This window comes from Anas acuta, chromosome 5, assembly GCF_963932015.1.
Source record: "Anas acuta chromosome 5, bAnaAcu1.1, whole genome shotgun sequence".
Lineage (NCBI taxonomy): Eukaryota > Metazoa > Chordata > Aves > Anseriformes > Anatidae > Anas > Anas acuta.
The window spans coordinates 28146463-28172286 of record NC_088983.1 but is presented as its reverse complement, the minus strand read 5'-3'; the positions used below and the strand labels follow the sequence as shown (position 1 = coordinate 28172286).

At 45.9% G+C, this 25824-nt stretch overlaps 2 long non-coding RNA genes across 3 annotated transcripts in view; both read right to left on the bottom strand.

Annotated features, from left to right (window-relative positions):
• LOC137857215 (uncharacterized) overlaps nt 1-25824 on the bottom strand; it is a 183194-nt gene that overhangs the window by 71240 nt on the left and 86130 nt on the right. The gene's annotated exons all lie outside the window — the stretch shown is intronic.
• Nucleotides 10576-24785, bottom strand: LOC137857216 (uncharacterized). The gene is made up of 2 exons (XR_011097013.1): nt 24526-24785; nt 10576-13235 (listed from the first exon to the last, which is right to left on the bottom strand). It is a non-coding gene; the product is annotated as an uncharacterized lncRNA (long non-coding RNA).

Sequence of the window (25824 nt, the reverse complement as noted above, 5' to 3'; positions counted from 1 at the left end):
TTAAAGCCTGCCATACCAGATCAGTCCATTGGATCCATCTAATCTGCTCTCATCTTTCCAGCCACGACCAATACCTGGTGCTTCAGAAGACAACACAACTTCACAAAGGCAACAGGACACTTCAGTTTTACACACAGTCCCTTCTCTGAATAGACGAGGAGCTGCTAAAGCATCCTCCCACCCTCGTCTGCCCTAGATTTTCTGGGAGGGTTCCTCAAGGAATCAATTAAAGGGCAAGCAGAGACCCCCCACAAGGATAAAGAGACTTAAGGGGGCAAAGTACATCGACACATATCAGAAGAGGGCTTCCCAAAACATAGCACAACAAACACAGCTCAGCCCCTTCCAGGACTGGCTTGGCTTCCTTCCCCTGCTCAAAGAAGTTGGCAAGCAAATCTTTATTGTAAGAGACAGAACAGAAGCCGTAGGGGAGGTACTGAAATCTGGGGATAATTCACAAAATCCTGGCCTGTGGTACAGAAGGAAGCTAGTGTTATGTATCTTTCATTTGTACTTTTTGTTATTACTACTAGATTTAAACAGATAAAAGCAACCTATTGATGATCACATCCCATTTTCAGCTAACATCTTTCCTGTCTGCTTTTAAATTAATAAGAAACAGGTATAAGCTAAAGCAGACATTTTTTGGCATGTTTATTCATGTCAAGGTGGTCTTGTGCTTCACAGATGTCCTATATACTACAGCAGGATAATTTGTTCAATAAAGTACAACTTCGCATTATGAAGATTACAGATTCTGTCTCTTAAAAGGCTACCGTTTGCCCTAAAGAGCACCACCACCCTTTTCCAGGCCTGGTGACTCCATATGGCCATGGCAGGCCTTATCCCATGGCCAACCAGGAGTGGCAAAGCCACATAATGGTACTTTGCTCTCTCTCTGGAGACTTGACGTCCCCTTGGCCTAGAGCCATCAGGCAGATCATCCACGTTCACCTCAGTCTGAGCTGGGCTTGCGTTCCCACCTACGATGAGTGCGTGTACCCAAGGACACCGCTCTTGGGATGAACGAAATTCCAACCAGAGGACATCGTCCAGAAGTGATGACAGAATGCGTGGTGTTACATTGCCACCTTGTGGAGAGCTCCCACTGGAAATGAACAAAGAAAGATGGCTGACTAGCAAGTAGTGGCTCTCCTGCCACCATCGCGGGCTGCACAGACACCTCCCCATTGCTGCGAGCCCATCATCGGCTAAGGGCTTGTACCCTTGCTGAGACTGAATGGGCTGCTACACATTGCTGTTGTTTCTCCTCCAAGTGGTGGAGTTTGGGAGCTCCATGAAAGGCCAATGAGTGGGCAACGTCATCCCATTGCTTTAGCGCCTGGATTTGCAGACTCCGTATGACAGTTGGGTACAGATGCAGCCAATGTGAAGCAAGAGGCTGGTCCTAGGCCAGCCTTCAGGGGGTAGGAGGCTGTGCTATCGCAGTCGCCTCTAGTCCTTACAGTGCTGCTATCCACAGGAGATGAGCATGGCTCAACTCTGTGAAACCAGGCCTCCACACGCTCAAGGAGAGAATGAAGGAAAATGTATTTCCTTTCGTTAAGCGCAGAAGAAGCCTCTGATGGCAATGCTTTTTATATTAGTGGTGTCCCCAGAGAGGTTCAAATATACAAACAGCATGCTCCTCCTATTTGTGTGATGGAGTGCTGTGCTGACAGACTGGAGGAGAATTACTGACAAGTGCTACCATGTGGACTCTAGCAGTGATGCCATGCATTGATTCCCATCTGGTGATGATGTGCACTTTTGCGATTGCATTGACACTAAGCTCACTCTTAAGAATCTGCAGGCTGTGTTTTTGGAATGAAGAGTATTAGCATTGTTTGTTATTTATTCAGTGCTACGGAGGTCTGTGACTTTACAGGCCTTTACAATTACAAAGAGGAAGAAAAAAAAGGCAAAAAGAGAAATCACAGGTCTCTGCTCCAAGGCCCTTAGCAAGAGAAGCTAAACGTGACACAGCAAGGAAAGCAAACCCAGAGAAAATGGGCAGGTGGGTTCCAGAAGCAACAACACATGGTGTGAGACATGGATAACTCCTTATTGCCTGTGCATCATGTTGGAGAACGGTAATGTCTCTGGAGGAGGGAAAATACATCCAGCACTGATTAGAGGGAGGAAGCTGCCCTTCCAGGTCATCCACTGCCAACCCAATTCTCTATTGGCTATCTGAAAATAAATAAGCCTAATCCCCCAGAATTGGGGAATGTGGCAGATTGTACTTACAAGCATCTAAAGTGTGGACTGAAGTTTTCAAGACCATGAGAGAGGAATAGTCTTTGATTTCAAAGAAATCTAATACCTCCTCAAAGAAAGGGTCGCATTCTTTGAAATGCAAGATATGGACAACTACAGAGTTGTTCGCCAATAACAACGGGAAATGAATGCCAACATCTCTTGATGGGAGTAAAGGCAGTAAGTCTGAGCTCCACAGATTTGTGATGGGACTTTTCCTAAATCCTGGTTGCCAGTAAACTTAATGTCTCTTAGAAATAGACCTATAGAGATGTGAAACCACTCTGGTACTCAGGAGAAGCGCAGATTGCTACCTTTGTTTGGACAAAGGTCTATCTGATAAAGGTGACGGCACCAGCAGAGTATATTTGTTTTTCTCCAAGTCATATAATTTGATATCCCATGAGATCTTAGTTAAGAAACAAATACTTTGCACTGTGTGGAAATAGTAAGGCGTGTATTAGACTAAACAAAATTTATTTCAGTGACAGATCTCAGCTACAAATAATGTAGCTATTAATGAGGAGGCATTATAATAAATGGGACTCATTATTCACAAGATGCTTTGGTAAACTACTTGATAGTCTAATAAAGCTTAGAATTTCAGCAACATTTAGAGAATACAAAATCTGTGATAGTGGGATTTGCAGATGATGTATAGATTATTAAAACAGTAAGGGACAAAAAGGACAGGCTGCATTAGGGAGATACATGAATTACCCACTTGAATTATCACAATCCAACATGTGCATTGCACTGAAGGTAAGTGAAATGTATCGCACCTGGCAATAAAGGCTGAGATCCCACCCTACCCATCTCTTTCCCCTAAAAGAGGCACCTAAACTAAGAGCCTGGCTGGCTTAGGCTTCCTCAGGGAAGAAAAGGTAGCACCACTGGGGGAAAATCTGGCTGGAGTTTGAAGGGCTGTAGGCAAGGACCTACATTCCAGGTGTAAACATCTTGCTTGGAAAGCATATCTTGCAAAGGGCATAAAGAACATCAAAACAGCCCAACTCATCATGAGATCTCGGAGCAGTGTTTTGATGACTAATACTATCCTCAGGTGTATAAAAAATTGAATTATTGAGTAGAAACAGGAAATTGGTTTTGTCTCTGGGTCAGCCACTATTAAAATCATTAGAAGAATTGTATCTTCAGCCTTGGCATCTCCAATTCAGGCAGCTTATGGATGTCTTAGAGTTCAAAGACAAGCCACAAAAATGATCTTGTGAGAAATAATAAGTCTTGCTATGCAATGAGTGAAAGCTTTTAACTGAGTTTAGTCAAAACATGACTTGATACTTTTAAATATAGGCAGTTTTGTATGGAAAAGATGTCTTAACAAACTTTCCAGTCTTTTAGCCAGAGACATAAAAAGATTCTTTAAGCTGATGTCAGAGACTTTAAGCAGATGTCAGATGAATGAACTACTTTGAAGGAGAATAAGATTTCCTAGCTGTGTCTATAGTTTAACATCAGAAATATAACAAAATCACAAGCCATTTCGAGTTTGTCAGGTGCAAATGGACATTTTAGCACTTTGACAGATACAATAATGCAGGACTGCTAAGGTTTCAGAGCACATGCCTGGACAGTCACTCCAGAGCAGCTGATGCACGGTAAGTCATCATCTTAAGGTAACCTGCTCTTGAATCAATATACATCATGAAACATTCACTTTGTAGCAGCTCCTAAGAAAAATTCTGCAATCTATCTGTATACCAGAGGAGAAAAACAGAGAGGCTCACCATAGTTCATTCTTACCAAGGGATCAAAGAAAAAGAAGTCTAAATCAGAAATAGAGGAGTATCAGGAAAAGAGAAAAAACAAACAAACAAACAAACAAGAACCTGCACATCTTTATATCAAAGCAGTAAGAGCCATTCACACAGGGTAAGGATGGACAGCTCCGTTACTAGACTTAAAGGCTTCTGCACCACAAGAGCTCCACGCTGTCCTGAAAAACCCTCCTGGAGTTGCCAAACTTCGATTCGGGATATAAGATACCTCATAAACAGTTAAATACTGTTTGTCTGAAGAAGCAGCTCAGATGACAACTGTCCTTTGTCTGAACTAAGTCTGGCAAAATCTAAGGGCACTGATTTTGATGGCAATTGGGGTGCTCTTACGATTGCCCCAGCCAAAAAATGGCAGTTTGGTATCCTTTCCTTTGCTTTTCTGCTGTTTCTTACGCTTCCCAAGCCCTTCCTATTCTCTTCTGCCATGGCTGAGCCTCCAGCTTTCTTCCAGATAATCTCTACAAAACAGTTCCACATTCACTACACATAAATCTGTGTGACCCTGCAAGTCGATCATGCGGGGACAACATGAAATAAATGGAATTGAATACCAAGACGACACAGAGGAGATTGTACTTGAGTGTATTATTCATTTCCATATTTAATTCATTACATTTCTCCTCCTTTTTTTTTTATTTTTTTTTTCCCCCCCAATTTATATGGAGCTGCAACACATTTTCCAGCCTGCTGTGCTGGAACGCTGCAGCGTCAAGGGATTTTGCGGTTAAATGTAAGACCTTGTTGTCATATTGTGCACTGGGCCTTTGTCCTCAGGAAACCGACAGCTCCAAGTTAGATAACAACTGGTAAATCATCATCTTTGCTAAGCGTTTGCAAAAGCAGGTAGGGGGGCAGGAAGGAGGATTTTTTTTTTTAGAGCAGGAAAAGAAAGAAACCTTTCTTCCAAGGGATTAACAACTTCTCTGACCACCCATCTTTGAAGTTTCCTCCTAAATCTCTGCCCTTCCCGATACTGCCATTTTTGACCTGCTTTTCAAGTCAGAAGAGAATATTTGTCTAGGGGCTCTTAGTAGGGTGTGAAGGACAGAGGAGATGTGGCTTAGAAAGAGGAAAAGATGCCTTTTCTGGTGGGAAAAAGAAGGGTGTGGGGGTGGAGTAAAACAACCACAAGCCAACTTGATTTAGTACTTCAACAATGGTCAGTCATTATTCTCTAAGGGTTAAACCTGCTTGGAAAACCCATGGGAGGAAGCCTACACTGGTTGGTTGCAGGGTTGCAGGGACCGGATAAGATGACTTAATACAACATGTTTTCTTTTCCAGCCCCGATTCCCATGATTTTTTAATAAGTCAACCTTGAATTAGCTAGTGAAATTTCCCTTCCCTATTCTTTAAGTCTTCTCTAAATTTACCCTCACACCTCTGGAACGATCCATAATTTTACATTTACCCATTGAACGGAAAGCATCTGACTTCCCCCCCCCGCCTGGGCGTCAGTGCTGTGCTCCTCGCACCTCTGCTTCAGCCCTGAGCAGTTTCTACATCAACCCAGCTAAGGCTCCACTTGTGCACTGGTATTATTATTATTCATATTTTTGATCATCTGTGTATGAAGTAATAAAGTCCCATGGTGGCATGTTGATGCATGTGGAAGAGAAAAACAAAATACTTAATCCTAGCCAGATGAAAGAGAGAAAAAAAAGAAAAAAAATCGAAAAAACAAAAACACCCTGAGTTCCTCCACACTCTTGCCTGGTAAATTTTTCTTCTGAAGCCAGCTGTTTGACAGATGGCTTCAAAGTGAAGTTGTGTTCACTACTCTTAGATAGTCTGAGGGTCCTGTTTTGCTCACTCTTTTTTTTTTTTTTTTTGGTTTGTTTGGAAAAGATCGGAGTCACTGCTCACCAGCTTCACAACTTCACTGTACAGAGAAAAAGAAAAAAAAGAAAAGCAACAAAACCAACTGCAGTGACTTAAGTCATACTCAGGATACAGCAGTCTGGATCTGAAAGCAGATTAGGCTGGGGAGGAGAGGCAAGTCTGAACAGAGCCTTTCGATTCACTTCATGCTCTTGAAATGTCCACAGGCTTGACATGGTAGGAACTGGGTGACAGCAAAGATTTCTGTCACCTTAAACACAATGTTATGCTCTGATAGCAGTGGAGTTTTTCTTTTTCAGTCTCTGATGTTTTTTTCAGTGGAGAAGAGAGATGTGCTAAATCTCCAAACATTTTGCAAGCCAGCAAATTCTAGTTAGATCAGTTGCAATATTTCATTTCAATAACTCCAGGATGTTCTGCTTTGTTCTTGGAACTTAATCTCACCATGGTTCCAGACACTGTCAGCATGTTCTCTGCCCCTTCCATTACTTCTGTACATTTGGTCAGGCTCACCACCATCTTCGCAGCATACACCCGTTCCTACACGTCCTCCTAATGGTTTCACTTCTTAGTCTAAAAAATACCTCTCTCCGTGCTTTCCCATGGCCTCCTTCTCTTCAACAGATCCCCATAATCTTGTATGAAAGAAAAATTAGCCCAAACCTATCTGCTCTTTCAAGCTCCTGAAGGCTGTCCTGCTGCCCATCCAAGCAGCTATGGTTCACCTGATCAGACCACCAGCTATCAGCAGGACTGTCAGATGTGCCCAACACACTATGAAGGTGCAAGGTGCTGACCCTGGAGGTAAGGATCCATTAAATTCCTATTTCTACCCAGCACAGTAAAGTGAGCTACCACTTAGGTAACAGTAAAACAGGGGGACCGAGAAGGAAGCAGGATGATGCAATTTAGCTCTTGTGATAAGAAAAAAGGTTTTAGTGGGTTTGGCTATTCATCCACAAACAAGTACCTTTGTGTATCTGATGTGTCTTCTCCCTGTTTCTGATCTTTTCAGGGAAAGTGTTGTCTATTATTTTGCACTTGTATATCATCTGTGCTACCAAAAAGGCATTTCTGAGTCTGGAATTGTTACTGTAGTACTGGTGTTCATCATGGAGAGGGGAAGGACAGAAAGCAAGAGAGGGAACAAAGAGGGCACAGATAACACATCTGAAATGAAGCACGGATAAAGGCCAAGACAAGAGAAAACAAGCAGAACAGAAATGGGGCAATGGAAAACTCTCTCGGGACAGCCCAAACGGGTCTGTTTGTACAGCTTGTGTGAGTGTCATACAGGGGCAGGTGAGAGCTGCCATATGGCCAGCCAACGGCAATCGCTATCCGCCAAGGAAAGATGACACCTGGTATGATGTTGGAATACGGATCTGACTTCTCTTGGGTTTTCTCTGCCCACAGCATTTTTTAAATTGCGTGATATGCTTTATTTATTAGCATCTGGAATCAAGAAAATATTCAAGAGACACATCACCATCACACACGCTTATTTTTGTTATAATTCCATATCTTATTTCCAGAACTGTCTCATAACTATGTGGAAAGATACTACAAAGCACTTTGAGAATATTACATGACAGTAAAAGAGTTATGACACAAGACCTGTTTCTAAATAGAATTCATCACATTTTTCTACATGTCCTCAGTATTAATAAACAATGTATTTTCTTGCATGTTCTTACAGAGCAAACGTGGACCCAACCTGATCAGTGAATCTTGTTTATCCTTTAATCGACCCACGTACAATTTACTATCCAAAAGTCTATCACAAAGCACTACAAACGTTACACGGGATCTGCCGTGCTTAAAAGCTTTGTGAAAGAAGTATATTTTGCAGGAAGTACTTGAAAGATGAGATAGAGATTGTTTAGTGTGCAAGGGATTTGCTCCAAAGCCCACTGAGGCTGATGGAATGACTTCAATTGATTCCAATGGTCTTTGGAGCAGAACCAAGGAGGGAAGAACTAGCGCCAAGCATAAAGGGCAACATAAAAGAAGGCGCAAAAAATAAAATTCAAATTCAAGATTAACTATGATGGAAGAAGTCCTGGCCATACTGAAGTCAAAGACCATTTTTTCCATTAACTTCAAAGAACGAGGACTTCTTCAAGCAATTTGTTAAAAGATACTGTTATGGATCTATTGTTCAAATGGTCTGCAGTGGTGAAAGGTCCTAGATCCAAACCTTCTCCGTCGCCATGATTCATACACTGATACTACAAGTCACTGCACATGTTCCTCTAGTGGGAGATAAGGAACCATGCCTAATAAGAAAAATCATCTCCTGTGCCTATGAGGTGGTGACTCTGGTGAGATAGCCTGTGTGTGCCAGCTGTTGTGTTTTTCATCTGTCCCATTACACTGACATACTTATTTAATGCAGACCACTGCCATCAGATGCCAACAGCTGCAGCTAATCGGTACACGGTTGTTTCTGATGAAATGCTTTTCAGATCAGAATATGCCAATCCATCAAACCCAAGACTTTTGATGGGGGACATATTTCAACCAACTCCCCCCAGTTTTAAATTCCACTTTTGTTTTTAAAATTAAACCACTGGCAGTAAAAGAGTAAAATATAAAGAAGGAGTCAATATCAAAATCAAATGTTTTAGCTGATGCTAGAGGAAAAAAAAAAAATCAAAACCTGGGTTTTCATTTTGCAGAAATTTTTGAAATTTTGGCTGTTGGCCCAAGTTTAAAACCCAGGTTCGGTTAAAAAAAAAAAATTGTTGAAAATGTTCACAGGATAGGAAAGCCGTTTCCTGCCAACTCTATATTGGCTTACAGTTCTGACGCATGCAAGCTGGGTTTGAATTAACAGATTAGGCCCAGATCCAAAAAGGGACCTAGGCACTTAAAGTGGGACTGAGGTATGCAAGTCCCAGACAAAGGTCCTCAGTCCCTGGAAACCACCAAGTTTTCAAAATTAATAATTCTGCTTTGGAGCACACCCCAGAGCACCTCAGCCCTGACAGGCAGCTCCATGCCCACCTCTGTCTTCACCCCACGCTGGCCCTTCCCAGGCTCCCCTGGTGCATGCCCACCAAAACCAGGGCCCTTCAGATATGCAACATGTCCGTTTTCTTCCAAAAACACAAACAGAGGAAGAGGTGGTGCCACTTTATCGTACAATAGCTCAGCGCTTGGAGCACACACCCAGGCAGAGCTGGGCTGATTTCCCCTCTCCAAAGGGCCCAGCCGAAGCCCTCCCTCTCCTCCTCACCACACTGCACTGGCATGCAAGAGAGAACCGGGAGATGTCCTTCAGTGCCCTTTGCCAAGCTTTGTTTCAACACCTGATCTCGTTATTTTCAACATGGAAACACATAAAGTATTCTCAGAAACCCCGGAGCCCTGTTTTCTCTTCAGGAGAGGTCTTTGGATTTAAGACATCCTTGTGCCCTCAGTGTTCCCTTTTGCCCATCTTGGGCAGCTCCACAACCAGCGTTGGCCGCTCTGTTTCCTATCTTTCCCTGTGTCCCTGTTTCAGTGGGTCAGGATGAGGCCCTGTGGGGCTCAGCCCTTGCACCCCACGGCACACACAGGGGCAGTTCAGCTCTCCATCGTGTTTGCTGGCTAGTAAGCCTTGGGAGAGGATGCAGGCTACTGCTAGGCCATGGAGGCACCCAGCCCCACTGTGCCACTATCCCTGCCTGCGAGTATATGGAGCTAGGAATTAGGCTTCCTTGTTTACATCTCCTCCTCTTTTTATCTTTTCCACCCCCCTGCTCTTTCCCTGCTCTTAGTAAAGAATGTTTTTCAAAACAAGTGCCTGCATTCGAGCTGCTACAAACTCCAGTTTCCTTGGAGAAATGTTTGTGCTCTTTAACTTAAAGAATTTCCGAAACATATAGCAAAGGAATTTCATAAACTGCTCATTGAAAAACATTCCATACATTCCCCTCTCATCCAGAGACACCCGTGTGTGGTCTCCGACAAGGTCAGGTTTGGGGCTACGTAACGGGGACAGAGATTCCAGCACTCGGAAAACAACAGATACCACAGACCGTGAGGCGGGGGGGAAAGACCTCGTGACTCCCCTCGCTGGAGGCTGGGAGACCACCGGAAAAGCTACAGACAGTAAACACTATGCATTTATCCCGGGGAGGAAAATCCCAGCGAGAACCTCCTGCATATCTGTGAGAGAGTGACATCAGGCTCTGCGCTGCTAAGGAATGGAAAAAAAGGAGAGGAAGCCAGGGGCGCCTGGCTATTACTTCATCTAAGGAAGGTGAAGGCACACAAGGAGGTCCTTTAGAGGTGGGCTGGAGGCCTAGTGCAAACAGTGGGCAGCCAGAGAGGGAGAAAGTTACGGATGGATGCTGGGGCAGCAGTGGGATGAGCACCTTTGTTGCAGATGGCCTCCTCCCCGTGTTGAAATCTGGGAGACACGTCTGCTGGCCCTTCCATCCCTTGAGGCGCTCTGAAGCTCTAGGAACGAGCGCTCTGCACATCTTCAGTTTACACTGTTTGCAGAAACCATAACGTTGTTATTTCCAAACCAAGTACTCTGAAACACGCCAAAGGCACCATTCCTAATCCACTACGATGGACATGACTCACGGCAGGTCTTAAAACAAAATTACCCAAAGTGAAGTAAGGAAAAAAAAAAATCAGGAAAATAGTCTCTTGGAGAAAGTCCTTCTCTAGTACCTGATGAAATGTTGCAAGAGGTGTTTTATTACACATTTTTCCACTGAAGTTCTCATGCTAGAATTGGTTTCTGAGTTTAGATCAGCTGGAGACCTGTCAACTCACAGGGCATGTTCTAGCAAAGTCTGATATACAAGTAACTCTGAGCTGAAAGCTGAGGTTTTGTGGAAATTGATAACAAGTCCAACGATATGCACATCAGCACGGATTATATATGACTGGTGGTTAGTAAGATCATTTCAATTTGGTAAGGTATTGCTACTTTCTTAGGGCTCATTAATGACCACAAGGCATACTCAATGCAATCATGATTCAAACCTTTTCATTTGCTCCCCATGTCACTCATGTAGTTAACCAAATCCTTCGTCCTCAGCCATGAGTCTCCCTTCAGGGAGACTGGAGCCTAGACTACGCATTCTTAGACTTAGCTCCATTTGTAAGCACGTGAGGAAAAAAAGGAAGCTTAGGCTGGAGATGTCAGATCTTTAGTCACCTTCACAGAAGTATCGCATTGCAATAGATTGACCACAAACAATAGCCTGTCCAGGATTCTGTAGTGAATGACAAGGAATGAGAAATAGCTGAGACAACAAACATACACTCACAACATTACAGTCACTAAACCCTTTAAATCTGGGAAAGGAAACGTGAGGAATGACTCCAAATATCCACCTTCATCTTGTGCATCATTGTGACTGGATGAAACAGCTGGCACAAAGAAAGTCCTGCTTGTGAAACACCATGGATTGCCATCGTTGCTGCTGCTGAAGGTTGTCTCCGCTCTCCTGTTTGTTCTCTCCTAGCTCTTTATAAATTCAATCCAGCTATTAACAATATCCATTAGCTTCTCCAGAAGATTATCTCAGCTTTAGCAACTGGAATGCAGGGATTAGAAAAAAAACATTCGGTTTTGTTTTTAATAAAAGTATATGTTGATTTAAACTGATGGCTTTTAACATCTGTTGTGCAAGTCTTTGTGGTAATAACCCTCAGAGATTGTTGGAGAGGGAGATAATTTAGTAGGTAATAAACATCAGTGACTTCATTAATAAAATATTCTAGCATAGACATTACAAATGGGAAGAAACAAGGCTTCCACCTGCTTGATAAGTGCATTGCTGAGGCTAGAACTCTGGCTGTTGTTGGCACAGCAGGAGATGACCCGGTAGCTCTCACCCCAGCTACGGCTATGGCTACTTCAAGAAACGTGCGGTGGAAGAGGTGCCACATCCAGGGACCATCAAGACGTTTCTGACTATCACCATATGAGGCACTGATTTCGAAATGCTTTACCAATAAGGGGTTGTTCTTAGTTCCTGACATTGCTTTAACCCAGCTGACAACACTTTCTTGGAGCGCTGGATGCCTGTTAGCTGGAAAATGGTGACACAGATTAAGCAGGGAGTACGGGAAGCTGCACTGCCAGCTGCTGGGTCACTCAAGCGGGTCCAAAGAACCACAGTTACTGGCAGAAGAGTTAAAAACCTTCCGTAGGAATCTTTTTGTCTTCCTCCACGGGGAAAGCTTTTGAATGCAATTTCCAGCCAAAACCAAATTTCTTCTGGAAGTCTTTTTATTGATCATTTGCGTGTGTGCAGCAGGGGGGGACCCTTGAGGGAGACAAGCTTTTAAAAAACAGAAAAAGAAGTTGAAACCTTCAAAGTTAAGAACTGTAAAGGGGGGAGGAGGGAAAACTGTATCATGGATGGGGCTATCCTGCAGGCATTTGGAGATCCAGACAGCAACTGTGTGATGGGGACATGCCCCACACCATGTGAGGGTGCATGTTGTGGTGTCCTTTCACACCAGCTTTCCTTCCCCTGCACAACAACGATGATGAGGACACGAGGGAGGAGTGCTGTGCGTTTGGATCCCAATCCAATACAGGATCCAGGACTGCATCCCAGCAGCTAGACACAGACAAGGAGGAGTGGTAAGTTTTCTCCCTTTCCTCCTAGTTCACATAACTGAACCTGGAATCAGGAACAAATGAGTTGGCGCCTGCTCCTGTCCTACCTGAGATATTTGTCTTACCTCAAGCAAATTAGTGCTGTCCTTTGCCAAGCAAGCATTCAGTCCATTTTGTACCCTGTTCCTTCCTCAGGGAGTGGGACAGGGGCTCTGGTGTGCCCTTCCCCAGCCTTGGCACTGCCGCAGAGGTCAGTCCCGCATGTGCAGTGCTGTGGCAGGCTCTACATGCTGGGTAGAAGCATCCAAGCCCAACACTCCCCTGCAAAAAAACAGATGAAGGGAGCGTGGTTTGTGCCAGAGCGTGCTGAATCAAAAGCATCTGAAAGGTTGTCCTCCCCCGTGGCTTTGCGGCGAGCGTAAACATAACAGCTTGGGAAACTCTTTTCGGGCTGTGCTGAAGGATCCCTTTGAGGCTTCCCGCCCGCAGCCGTTTCCTCCCCGGCAAAAAGCTGAGAGGGGCCTCTTGATGCTGGCTCACCCCCCGAGACATTGATTGCTCTCTGCTATCTGGGGTCAGGGAGGGGTGGGGTAGCAGGGTCGGGGTTTTCCATCTCCTTGGTGACCAGGAGCTGACCCAGGTTCCTCTACAAACCTACAGCCACACAGAAGAAAGAACCGTGCAGGTCCGCAGGCAGGAGTGCAGTCTCTCTGGCTGTCACTTCCAGCCATGAGGACAGAAGACATCAGTATTTACTAGGAAAGAAAGAGAATTCCCTAAGATTGATGAAAACACGTTAGCATGGGTGAGACCAAGTAAATGCCTTGGGAGGACAGGACAGTCTATACACTTTCAGATATGCTCACATGCCAACCCAAAGGCAGCACTATCTTGATGGAGAAAAATTAGGCAAAGGCAGCTCTAGCCATCATGGTTACAGCTAGGGGATGAGAAAGAGAGACAGATCACTTATTTTCTTTGTTTAATAAGATGTGACAAACTGTGAGTGGTCCCAGCCCTTACAGAAACTGTTACCCAACACGTTTCATTCATGCGCTGAGTCTTTGCCTCTTTTGTCATGCAGTGCTCAGAAAGAACAGGCTGTCCCTTGACTCAGAGCTGGCTGTTTCAAGGCTGCAGCTGAATGCCATGGCAGGCTCGTGCTGTGATGCATCCTGAAGTCACGGTGACCACAGACATGGGGGACAGAACACGGCTGGAGGAGATCCAGCCCATGTGCCCAGGTTTCCATCCCATGATCACGAGGTCGCGTGGAGGAGAAGAGATGGTGCATGCCTGGACAGGGGGCTCAGGCACAGACCCCATCCACCAGCTAGGACAGAGCTTATCTGGATGTACCATCTACATGCAGCACCTTCTTGAGGGCCACTCATGAACTCCCTGCCCATCCTACCCAAGTTCTGGGCTTCCCAGATGGCACCACATAGCACCCTGTCCTAAAATTGTCAGCTTTCCATGAAAGGGCACTCCTAGCACATATCAACTAGCAGAAGTGTTCTTTATCCGTCAAAGCTAGATCCACTTGAGGATAGACCCTGTGTTATCCATAAAGCTGTCAAGGATTTTCTGCAGGTTTTATCAGGTATTCTAAGCGGAAGGAATCACTCCTGAAGCTGTTTGGGAATGAATCAGGGAAGGAAATCCCCATTTTTCTGACTGACTATAGGGAGTTTACATGTTTCGATATGCCTCCACTTTAAAAAAACAACCAAATCCAATGTCATTTAAAAGATACGATTCTTGTTTGTTGGTTTGGAAAATTGTTTTGGTTCTCTCTACAAGACTAAACAATTATTTAGGCATCTAGACCACAAACAAAATGTTGGTAAATATAGAAAAGATTAACTTATTTAGAACTACTGGTACTAGTAGCTAACTGCAACATCAGTTTCCACTATGGATGCTTTTGCTACGTGGGTGCCTCATTGCTCCTGCTAGCCTCTGCACTCAGCAGCATGGGATGTAATGGCACAAAATTCAACATTTGCCATTTTAACAAGCCACTGAGAGGGGTCAGGGAAATGCAGTGTTGTATCCCTCAAATATTCAAGTCACAACCAAGCTGCTGAATTCCTTTCTTGATACCTATTGCCTAGCAATTGTAGCTCTGTTCCTGTTTCCACAGGAGTGAACCTGACCAAGGAAGGGCCACAGAGACCCCCGAGCAAAGAGTGCTGCAGAGGCTGGACCCATTGCCCCTAAGCCCATCATCTCCCTAAGGTATGGGCCTTCACTCTTCACAGCAGGGAACCTACATCTGAGAAACACGTTTGCGGCTCAATCCCTTACGAACCACACACAGGAGGACAATGAAGTGAAATGGTGAAAAAGTGGCCAGTAACAAAGGGAGATGCACAAAAAAAACCCCTTTGTTCTTGCACTTGGGCCAGCCAGAGCTCTTTGATCCAATCATAGCTTTAATGAGAAGGATGCCTCAGCTGTCCCCAGGCACACAACACCGCTGGTGCTGGTGGACTGAGATGCCTGGGGACCCACACCACAAAAGAGAGAAGGAACCTCAGCAAACAGTAGTTGAGGAGGACATACAGTTTTGCTGCTTCTTTTATCTCCTCTTAACAGCCTAATTGGAGTGTAATGAATTTGGGGTTGGTGCTCACTGCCAGACTTGCTTCTTTGATGTGTTTTTGGCCTCTGCACTATAAAAATGTGATGGAAACCAAAACCAAGATATTACACCTCCATAAAGTGTCTCTGGGTTTACCATAAGATTCCGCCGTTTGTTCCAAATGGCCAAAGCCACTAACAGGCCCCTGCTAGCCAAGATGTTTGGGTAATGAATAAGAAGCAGAGAGAGATGCCACTGTGAATCAGAGCTAGGAATGCGTGTTAATGGCAACAGAGGCGGATCCTGGGCTGTAATGTGGAACAGAAGAGCACTGTGCTCGTGTTGCTCTGCAACTGTGTCCAGCAGGAGCAGCTGGTGATGTCTGAAAGCCCCAGTGGGACAGGAGGATTTGGGAAGATAGGCATACCTAGGACGTACCGAAGCAGCACCTTGTGCTGGTCATGCCACCAACAGCCATGCTGCTTCTGTGCCTAAGGACTTTTCCTCGTTGCACGTGGAGGTTGGATTGGAACAATATTAGATGGTCAGGGCTGTGTGGAGCCCAGAGCTCCCAATGCCCTTTTCCCACATCTAGGCCTCCTGGCCACGTGGGCCTGGTGAAGGCCCTAGCAAAGAACCTGCCAGAGACACCAGCTTGGAGGGACAGAGGGCTTCTGCAGCTCCAGCTGGACTAAGCACTGGCTGGCTCAACTCCCTCCACCTTTCCACCTCAGTTTCTGTCCAGTTTTGGCCTTCTTCACACCAGCCACATGCCCCTTTTCCAGCTTTCCTTGGCTTTCTAAGCTGCTGAGCTTGCTCCTCTCTGAACCCATGTGCGTAGACACACACAGTGGTGGCCAGCAACACAGAGTCCTTCAGTTATGCAAGTCTTTCTTCTGCCCTGTGTTTATTGCTCCTCCTTAGCCTATGAGCTCTTCCCAGCCAAATCTCTTTCCTACACTGTGACAGCACAAGCCCACCATGCCTTTTTTGTCTCTCATGGGCCTTTCCCACTGGCAAATATTTGCCACTGCACAACACACACATCTCCAGCACACAAACTGCCCCGGTTTGAGGACGAGACCACCACAAGCTTCACCCCTCTGCCAGGGTCACCATCCTCCCAATGAGGAGGGCACAAGCACATGGCACGTGAGGCTCTGAAGGGCATTCCAGGAACACATCCCACCCTGCAGGTGGGTCCCCACCACCTCACTTGGGCTCCTCAGGCCTAAAATAACCTCCCCTGGGCACACCTGAGAAACTCAGTGATGCTTAATGACCAAAACAAAGGGTCCCACACACATTTCATCTCTAGGGACACAAACAGACAGATCATGAAAAGTTGGTACTGAAACACCCACACTAAGTACAGATGCTCACCTGTTTCTATTCAAAAATCAACTAAGTGAGCTCATGTTTGATGAACCAACTCATCCACCTAAAACTCACGGAGACCAGAGGAAAAAAAAATCCAACTGTGTATCTCTTTGCCTGTCTTCAGTGATCTTGCTCACAATAAAAAATGATGTGCCTGCTTGGAAAAATTCTGGACATTGATAGTTCACATACTTGCAGAGCATCCAGGGCTAAATCCTATTTAAATCAATATAGCTACATCCATTTTAGGGAAGCTACCCTCAATTGACAGATGCCTGGAACCTGGCCCTGAGTCTGCCTCTTCCTAAAACAGCACTTACCCTGTGACTGCATGCTTGAGCCACAGGCTGCTGATAAGATACACTTCTAGTTAAACGCTGCCCTCGTTCAGCTATGATTCACATTTAAGAACAGTTAACTGGTGCAGCTGTTCTGGACAGAAGCCTGCTTTTTGCAAGAAAAGCACTTTCTGGAATAGGTATACTTGAGCAGCTTCACCGATAAGCAAGTTACATCCCCAAATCCCAGGACGAACTGTGTTCCCGGAGCCTGACACTAGAGGCAGGGACAATCCTTCTCTTTGCCTTGCAGTGACTACTTTTACCTTAGCTCCATCGGATGTAAGCAGAGAGGTATTTTCTGCCTTTCTCATTACTGAGGAGGGAGTCAGTGAAGAATAGAAGAGACTACAGCTGAATATTAGCCCCGTGGCTCCCCTGAGTCCCAGTGCCCTGCCCGCTGCTCCTGGGGACCATCATTCGCCCAGGGTCACGAGCACACCAGACCATACACGTGCAGGCAGACGTACGCAGCTGAAGGGCTGGAACAGCTCCTTTTACTGAACATCTGGACTTACACATATAAACTACTCAACACTCTCGTCCAGAATTACAGAGTCTTTCATATCTTATCTCTCAAAAGCCACTTATCAGCCCACGGCTTTCAGACTGCAGTCTCTCCCGTCTGCCAAAGTGGAACCCAGCCATGCACAAACACGAACAACAGCAGCCCCTCTCTCCTCTCCCACGCTGATGGCTGCAGCTCCTCTGATGGGGGCTCGAACTTCAGGAGCAGTGGGAATAGCTCCATCTACCCTGCTGCCACAGGCTTGCGGAAGAAGTTGAGCAGTCTAGCCACAGGGCAACATGAATGCCTCCTTGCATCCCAGGCCAGGGAAGGTGGCAAGCTAAATGCCTGTATTTATGCCCTTCATTATGGTGAGAGGCAATAAGGAAATATCTATAAGCAAACATTGAAGCACGTTATCCACATTGCTGCAGCACCCAGAGGCTTGAGGCATGCCCTGGAGCCTCCACGTCCTAGATGCTGTTCAAAAATGGACCAAAAAGACAGGTTTGGGCCCATAAACACACTTTCAGTAACAGGAACTAGTCTGGATTTTTGTTTAATAGAAGTTTCTAATAAAACATCCCTTTTGTTTTTAACTTCAGCAAAATGCTCAAAACGAAACTTCATTAATGGGTTGACATTTTGCAATCTTTGTAAAAGAAGGAATACCTCTTTTTTTTTTTTTTTCATTTTCACTCTCCCTTTATCTTTTAAAGGAAAAAAAAGGAGCAGAGGACAATATGCAGGAAAAACTTTTCAGCGTCAGAGCCGTGAAAATACTCTGGGTTTCAAGTTCATTGGGCAAAACACTTTTTCCCCAAAAACCTTTTCAATTTTTCCATGAAAATTCTGAAATGAAATGGAAAATTCTTTCTCTGTGTTGTAAGAGGAGACTTACATCACTAGACTTCAAGTAAAAAACATGTATTACTACTAGAGCACAAGATACTAGCCTCGACGTCGCAGCAACAAGAACCGCAGCAGTCCTTCTCTTCGCAAGCAAATGGGGTTGGTGCCACGGCAGACGGGGCGGACAGAAACAGGGAGGAGAAAAGCCCCGACATGCTAGCAGGGAGAAGTTTAACATAAACCAGGATTGTTGCTAGCTCCAGACTCGCTGAGCTAACATCGTATTTCTCGGCTGTATGGACCGCACATGGGCCGTACATGGCTTTGTTCAATCCAAGAGAGGTCTGTCGCAAGAACAACCGTCTCCGCATTTGTTATGAAACCGAAGTTCAGGCACAAATCACAGCCGATGGGTCTCGTTCCAGCAGCCGACGATACAGCCCAGGGAACGAAGATGAACTCAATAATCGGGCACCCTTGGGGAAACAGTGAGAATACCATCCCTACTAGCAGGGGCTGGAGGAGAGGGTACAGGTGCCGTGCCTTCCCTGCCCTGAGCGTCCCCCAAGCCCACATGCACTTCGGCCCCCATCAGCCAGTCCTTCTCTGGCAAAAAAACACGCTTTCAGATGCTGCTGCCAAACCTCAGAAATGTATATTGCTGTTCTGGCTATGTTCAGGAGGAAGGGGAAGGGAAAGCAGTGTGCAATTTTCAACAGTTTCTCCTTGGAGAGGGGCCCCCTAATTTTCTGAAAGGGGCCATGGAGGAGGGGGAGAAAAAGAGAGAGGCTCTGTCCCGCTTTAATCCCTTTTCCCAAATTAGTTATACATGGGGAATTCATGATGGAGTTCCCCCTTTGGGCTTTTAGCCTCGAATCATTTCATAACACACAGAGCCCATCTGAAACCTTTTGATCACGTCACTTCTGAGGCTGCCGTGTCTGTGCGTGTGGCTGCACAGAGCAGCGGATGGGAAAGGGGAAGACGGGGAGCAGAGGCTCCAGGCACACACAGCAGGCTTACAAGGGGATACTAGCACTGTGCCAAAGAAAAAAAAAAAAAAAAAAAAAACAGAAATAAACAAAATAAACAACAACAAAACCAGAACAAAACAACTGCAGGACAAAGACCTGATACTGCTAATTTCTGCAACGAGGGCTTAGCAACATCAGCTACAAGTCTCCTCCGTGCTGCTGTAAGGATGGAGCTACCTGGACCCTTGTGGGACTGCAAGTGCTGTTTATTCAGCTGGAAATCACCCAGACTACACTGAAACAGGCCAAATTCAGGGCCTTCGCTCAACCCAATGGGGTGCTTTGACTTGAACAGGTCTCGCATCACTAAATGTGACTCAGCCCCAAGCGGGTGCACATGGACATAGTTTCCAAGAGCCCACGATGCCAGTGACAGCATGGCACAAAATCCTCTTCACTGTGGGGAAACTGAAAAGTTTGGGATTCCAGCTACTCTGTAGCTTTGATTCCCCAAAAATACCATAAATTGCTACCGGGCTTCAGTCATTTAGGATTCCACAGCTCTGTCAAAATTGTTCAGCTGACCAAGAAGGGTAGAAACCTCCCCTCAGGTTAATAGGAATGAGACCTGCAAGCCAAGATCCTCAAAGGTATTAGATCCTCTTAGAAATCAGCAGTATTTAGGCATTTTAATAAGTGTCTCAAGGCTTTGGACCTAAACACCAATGCCCTAAAGAAAAATTATGTGTCCAGGAAAGTTTATAAAGGTGACTGGGAGAGTGTGCATTGCTGGGAGTCTAAGCAGAGATGTCAGTGTTTTGGCAATTTTTACTCACCACTGGTTATTAAAACAAGAGCTCAACTGGTTTAATTAAAACTCATGGTAAATAGATTTACTTTCTCCAGCGCCAGTGCTCTATACGGACACATTTAAATGCATTTACTTCCATTTAGCTAAACTTGGTAACTGACTCTTCTAAATGTTTCCACATGGTGGCTTGGATTTTTTTTTTCTTCAAACTAAATCAATTTTAAACCAATTTTCGTTACATTGGTGGTTTTGCATGTCCACAAGGCCTGCGGGCCTCTTGGATTGGAAAACTTGGCGTGAAATTCAGCCCAAAAGGCCAAGTGCTGAAACCCAATGAAAATGAAACCGCTGCGAGCTATAGGGGAAGCTGTCTGCCTGGGCTGCAAGCACGTTCCTGGGGCACCAGCCCTATGTGGACCAGGGCGCAGGCATGGTTGAAACTTGCCTCCGGACATCGCCACCATGCAGCCCCCAGCAGGTTTGAGATCTGGCAGTGGCAAACCCAAATCCTGGCTGGTGGGAATCACTTGAAGCATAGCCTGTAGGAAGATCAAAATCTGATCAGGAGCCACCCCCCCCCCCCTTTTTTTTTTTTAAAAAAAAAAAAAAAAAAAAAAAAAAAAAGTGACTTCAAGCTAACTGGAAACCTGGCCCTGGGCTTCTTCAAAACCTGGCCCAGGGCTTTCCTGCAATTCAGCCCAGGTTTGCAAACTTGGCTGGTGTTAGGTTTATTGCACCTAGTTTGGGGCTTTGCTGTGAACATTTTGTGGAGATCCAGCTCTTGAAATTAAACGGGCTCTGCTGTTCTGAGCCTGGACCAGTGTCCCTAATATCCATAAACTCTGCATCAATCTATTTATTGCCATGTAGAAAGTAACTGGGGGTCAGTTGCTTTATTGTCAAGGTAGAGGTCATTGCTGTGTATGATCAGTAAATTAAGAGACTAAATTCAAAAGCATGAGTGGATGAGATGAAGACTACTTAGTGCAGGGCTTTGACTTACCAAAGCAACCTTCTACACAGGTGAGAAGCCAGGTTTGTTACGGTTCTGCTTCCCCACCATGGTGTCTGTAGTGAGTAAACCTCAAGAAATCTTGGAGGAGCACCCAGCACCTGGGATCCTTCAAAAACAAAGGCAGCAGCTTCAGAAGGAACATTTCTCTTGGAAGATACCAGCCAAGACGAAGATTTTCTGCCTCCTGCTAGGTTTGGGGCAACGAAGAAAGCCAACAATACTTTTGGTTTCCCAACATTAGTGCTTTTAGTACCTCTGCTTCTGTGTAAAGCTAGAAAAGAATGGGTTTATTTACTGTTCAACTGGTATTTTTTCCCCCCCAAAACCTCAAAAATGGTGACCATTCAGAGCAGAGCCAAGCTGGCTCTTGGCAAAGGCTCAGCGTGGCTCCTGTTACCGAGCTGAGTGTGGTCATGTTGCTAAGATAGTGGCCTGGGAGTCGGGCCACTGTTCTTGGCTACCCTGCTGCCCCACCGTGTAACCTCGGAAAGTCACGTCTCCCCGCCGCAGCTCCACGTTCCTCGCCGTCCCGCGCCTCGCGGCTCTTGATGCTGCCAGCTTTATGGTCCAAGGTCTGTCTCTTACTATGCTAGCTACCACCGTAATTATGAGAATTTGATACACGCTGCTTTCCAGCACCCCTTCCCACGCAGCTTTGTTAGAGCAGCTCCCTTTGTTTTCACGAGCAGCAGGGCAGAGACACGAGCTCAGACATTTTCTCCATGGAGGATCCTCACCCCCTTCTCAGCAGGTCCCTGCATTCACCCCACACCTGGGGACATCCTCATTTTGTCACTGTTACTCTCATTCCCCATCCAACACCCCTCGGGGTCATTCACAGTCTCATAGCTTCACCATTGAGCGGGCTCACACTGCTTCCTCCTTGTTCATGTGCATGCCCAGCTGGGACCAGCTCTCTGCCATCCCTTCCTGGGACATACGTGTGCTGCAGGGGACAACCTGGCCCCATCACCCAGCAGAAACACCCCAACATCCTGCCCCGAAGGGACTACAGTCTGGGGAAGCATGGTTTAATGGGGACAGGCAATGCAAAGGCAGACACGTGAAGCACAGAGTCTGCAGCCTCAGCAGAGGAGTCAGACAAGGGGGAAACAAAAGCGGTATAATGCTGGAGAGATGAGCCTGCATGGAGTTGGGACAAACTCAGGGAGCACCAACTGCACCGGGACACTCTGCCTTCACTCTTTTAAATGGCACTTCCATGCATTTACATAGATATACATGCATACATTACATAAATAAAGATTATCTAACACCAGGGCACATGCATACTAGGCAGACCAAGCACATGCACATCACCTCTGTAAGTGGCATGCCATTATTTGCTCCTCACTCCCTTCCAAGTGCTCACAGCCACTTGCAGAGCACCCATCCCAGTCTAAGTACCAGAATCTGTGCCCAGTTTCAGCTCCTGCAGGTTAAGCCAGCACAACAAGCTGGGATTTCTGAAGGTGCAGGCGGGACAGGCAGACAATCACACTGAGATGCTATCTCAGCTCCTTCTCAGAGTTTGGCGTTGTGTGTTTTATCAACAAATAACATGTCTTTACTACTGCCAGCCCCGCCGAACCACTGTAGCTGCAGACAAGCAAGCTGTGTTTGCTTCTCTTTCATTTGTCATCAACACAATGGCCAGCCAAGTTCTCATTCCAGCATCTTACTTGGTAACAAACATGGGTGAAAAAGAGAAAAAGCTGAATTTCAGCTGGCTGCATTAATACAGAAGCATAGGTAAAGTGAAAAGGGCCCAATATCGGGAAAACAAAAACAAACAAAAAACACACTACTGTAGGGAAGCAAGAGTTTAAACACAACATAGCTGGCTTGTCCAGGTTCCCAGCCATTGCTCTCCGGGGCAGCATGGTGTAAACATGCTCTTCCTTCACCAGCACCCAGTCAGGTCCAGTTTGACATGAGATGTGCAAGCAGTGCTGAAGATGTGCTCCGGTGTATTCTCAGATAGCAGCAACCCTTCCCTCTTAATGAGGAGCAGCAAGGTGGGAGCCTACACCCACATCACATCCAGGACTGCCCTGTGGTTTGTTAATATTTATGAAGCAAATGGTATTCAGATAGCAAAGGACCAGACAGCTTCACCTCTACACCAAAACCACCCACTGAGCTGTCCAGAGCACCACAGCTTCCTCCCTCAGCAAGCTGAGTGAAGGCAGAGAGACCTGGGTGAAGCTGGGGAAGCATAAGAAGGAAAGGGCAGTTGTGTGCAGACTGCTCTATTCCCCTTGCCCTGCTTTCCCCAGGTCCTGTTCGTACAGCCAGCCAGGCTCCTGCTTGCAATTGTGGAACAGAGCAGGCACCATCAGCCCATGCATGGGTGGTACCTGGTGGACCAGGGAGCTCTGCACCCAGGCAGCAGATAATAGCCAGGAGGAATAACTCCCCGAGACAAGAAACTTTTCTACACCATGTCTCTGGACAGGATGGGTCTCCTGTGTGCACAGCACTACAAAACAAGGTGGGAACAAAGCACACGCAGAACATCTCCCCATCCCTTGTACAGGCTGTGCTTTGCCAGGTGCTTTACCTGGAACCAGCATGCAGAAGGGCAGCCAAACGGAGTGCTACAGACAGCAGAGAGACAGAGCACAGCATGGATGTAATCATACCGCTCGGTGTGTTATTAAGTATTTCGGGGCCAGAGCAAGAATAGCATCTACGGTACAGTGTGAGGATAGAAGAGGGCTCGGCTTGAGATGACAGCTTGGCTAGGAGACCAAGAAGCCCTCTGCGAGCATTTGACTCCTGAAGGGCCGTGCTCAGGGGCCATTTCAGGTGTAGATCAAAGCCCCCCTGTTAACAGAGCCCAGGACAGACAGTGAGGGAAAAGGCAAGGAAGGAAGATGAGAGAGAGCTCCGACAGGAAGATCTCTGGAGTATGTTAGTAGGTTGCTGAAAGGGAGGAGCAGTTTTGAAACACGAGCACAGAGATAAAATCTATTCTAAGGTGAGGATGAGCTAAATATGTCAGAGGCCTTTCAGCACAAGCCGGGCACATGTGAAGCGATCTAAATAGTAAACAGCACATTTACTAATGGCCTTTAATTTATTTATGGAGCCACGTCGCCTCGCCAGTCTCTGTCATCTGCTCTGCACACAAACGACCCAGGCACTGGGGAGCATTGGGGAGCCCTGCCCTGGCTTCACTACCTGCTTTCATAGATAACTGCCAAATAACCCAGCCCTGCCAAATGCCATAAGGCCCACGCTTCGAGATGGTTGACCGAAAATATTCATTTTCCCCACTGGGGAATTCTTCACAAGCCATCTTAGTGCCTCGGAGCACCTTGGAGCGCGTGGAGCCAGGGAAGGAAGAGGAAATACAACCACAGAAGCACTGAGAAGCCAACACAATCAACCCCGGGGTTGGGGAATCCCTCCTTGTATATATACATCCACATATGTATATATATCCACACTAGTCACTGCTATGGCAACTAACACAACAAAGATATCCTTTTAAAGGCCCTGCGGTAAGGAGGAAAAATATTTTGCTATATATATCGTCGCCTATTGACGTCAAAATCATTTGAAATAAACTAACCTTTAAGCTCGGATGGCTCCGGTCATCGTTTCTCCTCTGCAGATATTGAAATTACATTCACGTCACAATGAGCATCTGTTACCTTTCATGGAAAAAGTAACCAAAGAGAGCCAGGCTAGAAAGTTTTCTATCAAACCCTCTCTCACACCCTCATCAAAGCAAGAGGGAAAAAAAAGAAAAAACAACAAACAAACAGCAACAAAAAAAACACCTCCTAAAACACATGAGAGGCCAACTCCTGAGGGTCTCATTTAGTCACTCCTCAGGAAACACCCATGTTGACGTCAGAGGGAAATTGCTAATTTGGGTAATTAGTGAAAATGAAGAACCTGGAGTCAGCTGTGACAATTTAATTCAGCTGAGCATCCAAAGAGTTCACTGGAAAAAGGCAAGCTGACAGGGCTGAGTCTGAGCTGAGCTGTAAAAATAAAGTACTCCATATGAGAGTGATTTGCTTCCCCAGCCAAGAGCTTGTAGATCAGAGCAGCTCTGCCTCGGTGTGTGTGTATGTAATGCCCTGAGCCTTCAACAAGACTTGCACTAATGTCACCGGTGCAAGGCTTCTAATAACAATACTAATGAATTAGCTGCTGCTACGTACCAAAAAAATACAGGTAAAGGGACTTAGGAGGCAGAGGGGAAGGTAAGGAATTTAGGATGTTAGATTGCACTGGGCTGTACAAATACGTCCCTACTGAAGTCAAGGTCCAACAAGCACAGACAATGCAGCGGCATGGCAGCCCCTCGAGGGAAGAGGCTGGACGGTGGTGATATGGGTGAGGCATGGGACAGCTCGGTGGTGTCCTCCTCAATGCCCAGGATCAATAAATGCAGCATCTCCTGTACTCTGGCTAGTGGGAAAAAGTGAGAAATCCACCTTACCTGGCTTGCTCCTACCCCAAATCATCTGCCTAGCTCCTGCTGAGAAGAGCTATCTCAAGCCACCCATGGCTCAGTAAGGCTTACAGCTGGCTTGAAGGAGGCTCATCTGCCTGCATGTCCTACTGCAGCCCTGTGGAGCAGGCTGAGATCACTGCAGAGCACAAGCTAGGCCATGCTTCTCTCACTAATAGCAGGGATATTTCAAAGAAACAGAATTTATTGGAGTTTTTTGGTGGTACATCTCTCCTACTCGACATAGGTATATTTGACATACAGGTATAGCAAAGGCAGTGAGTCACTCAAGCACTGTGAGCAATTCTACATTATTAAGTCCTCTGCAATCCCATGGTGAACTCACTTGGGATGTGTTATTACATGGCCACTTGAAGCACTGTGGATTTGGGTCGGTTGCCTCCC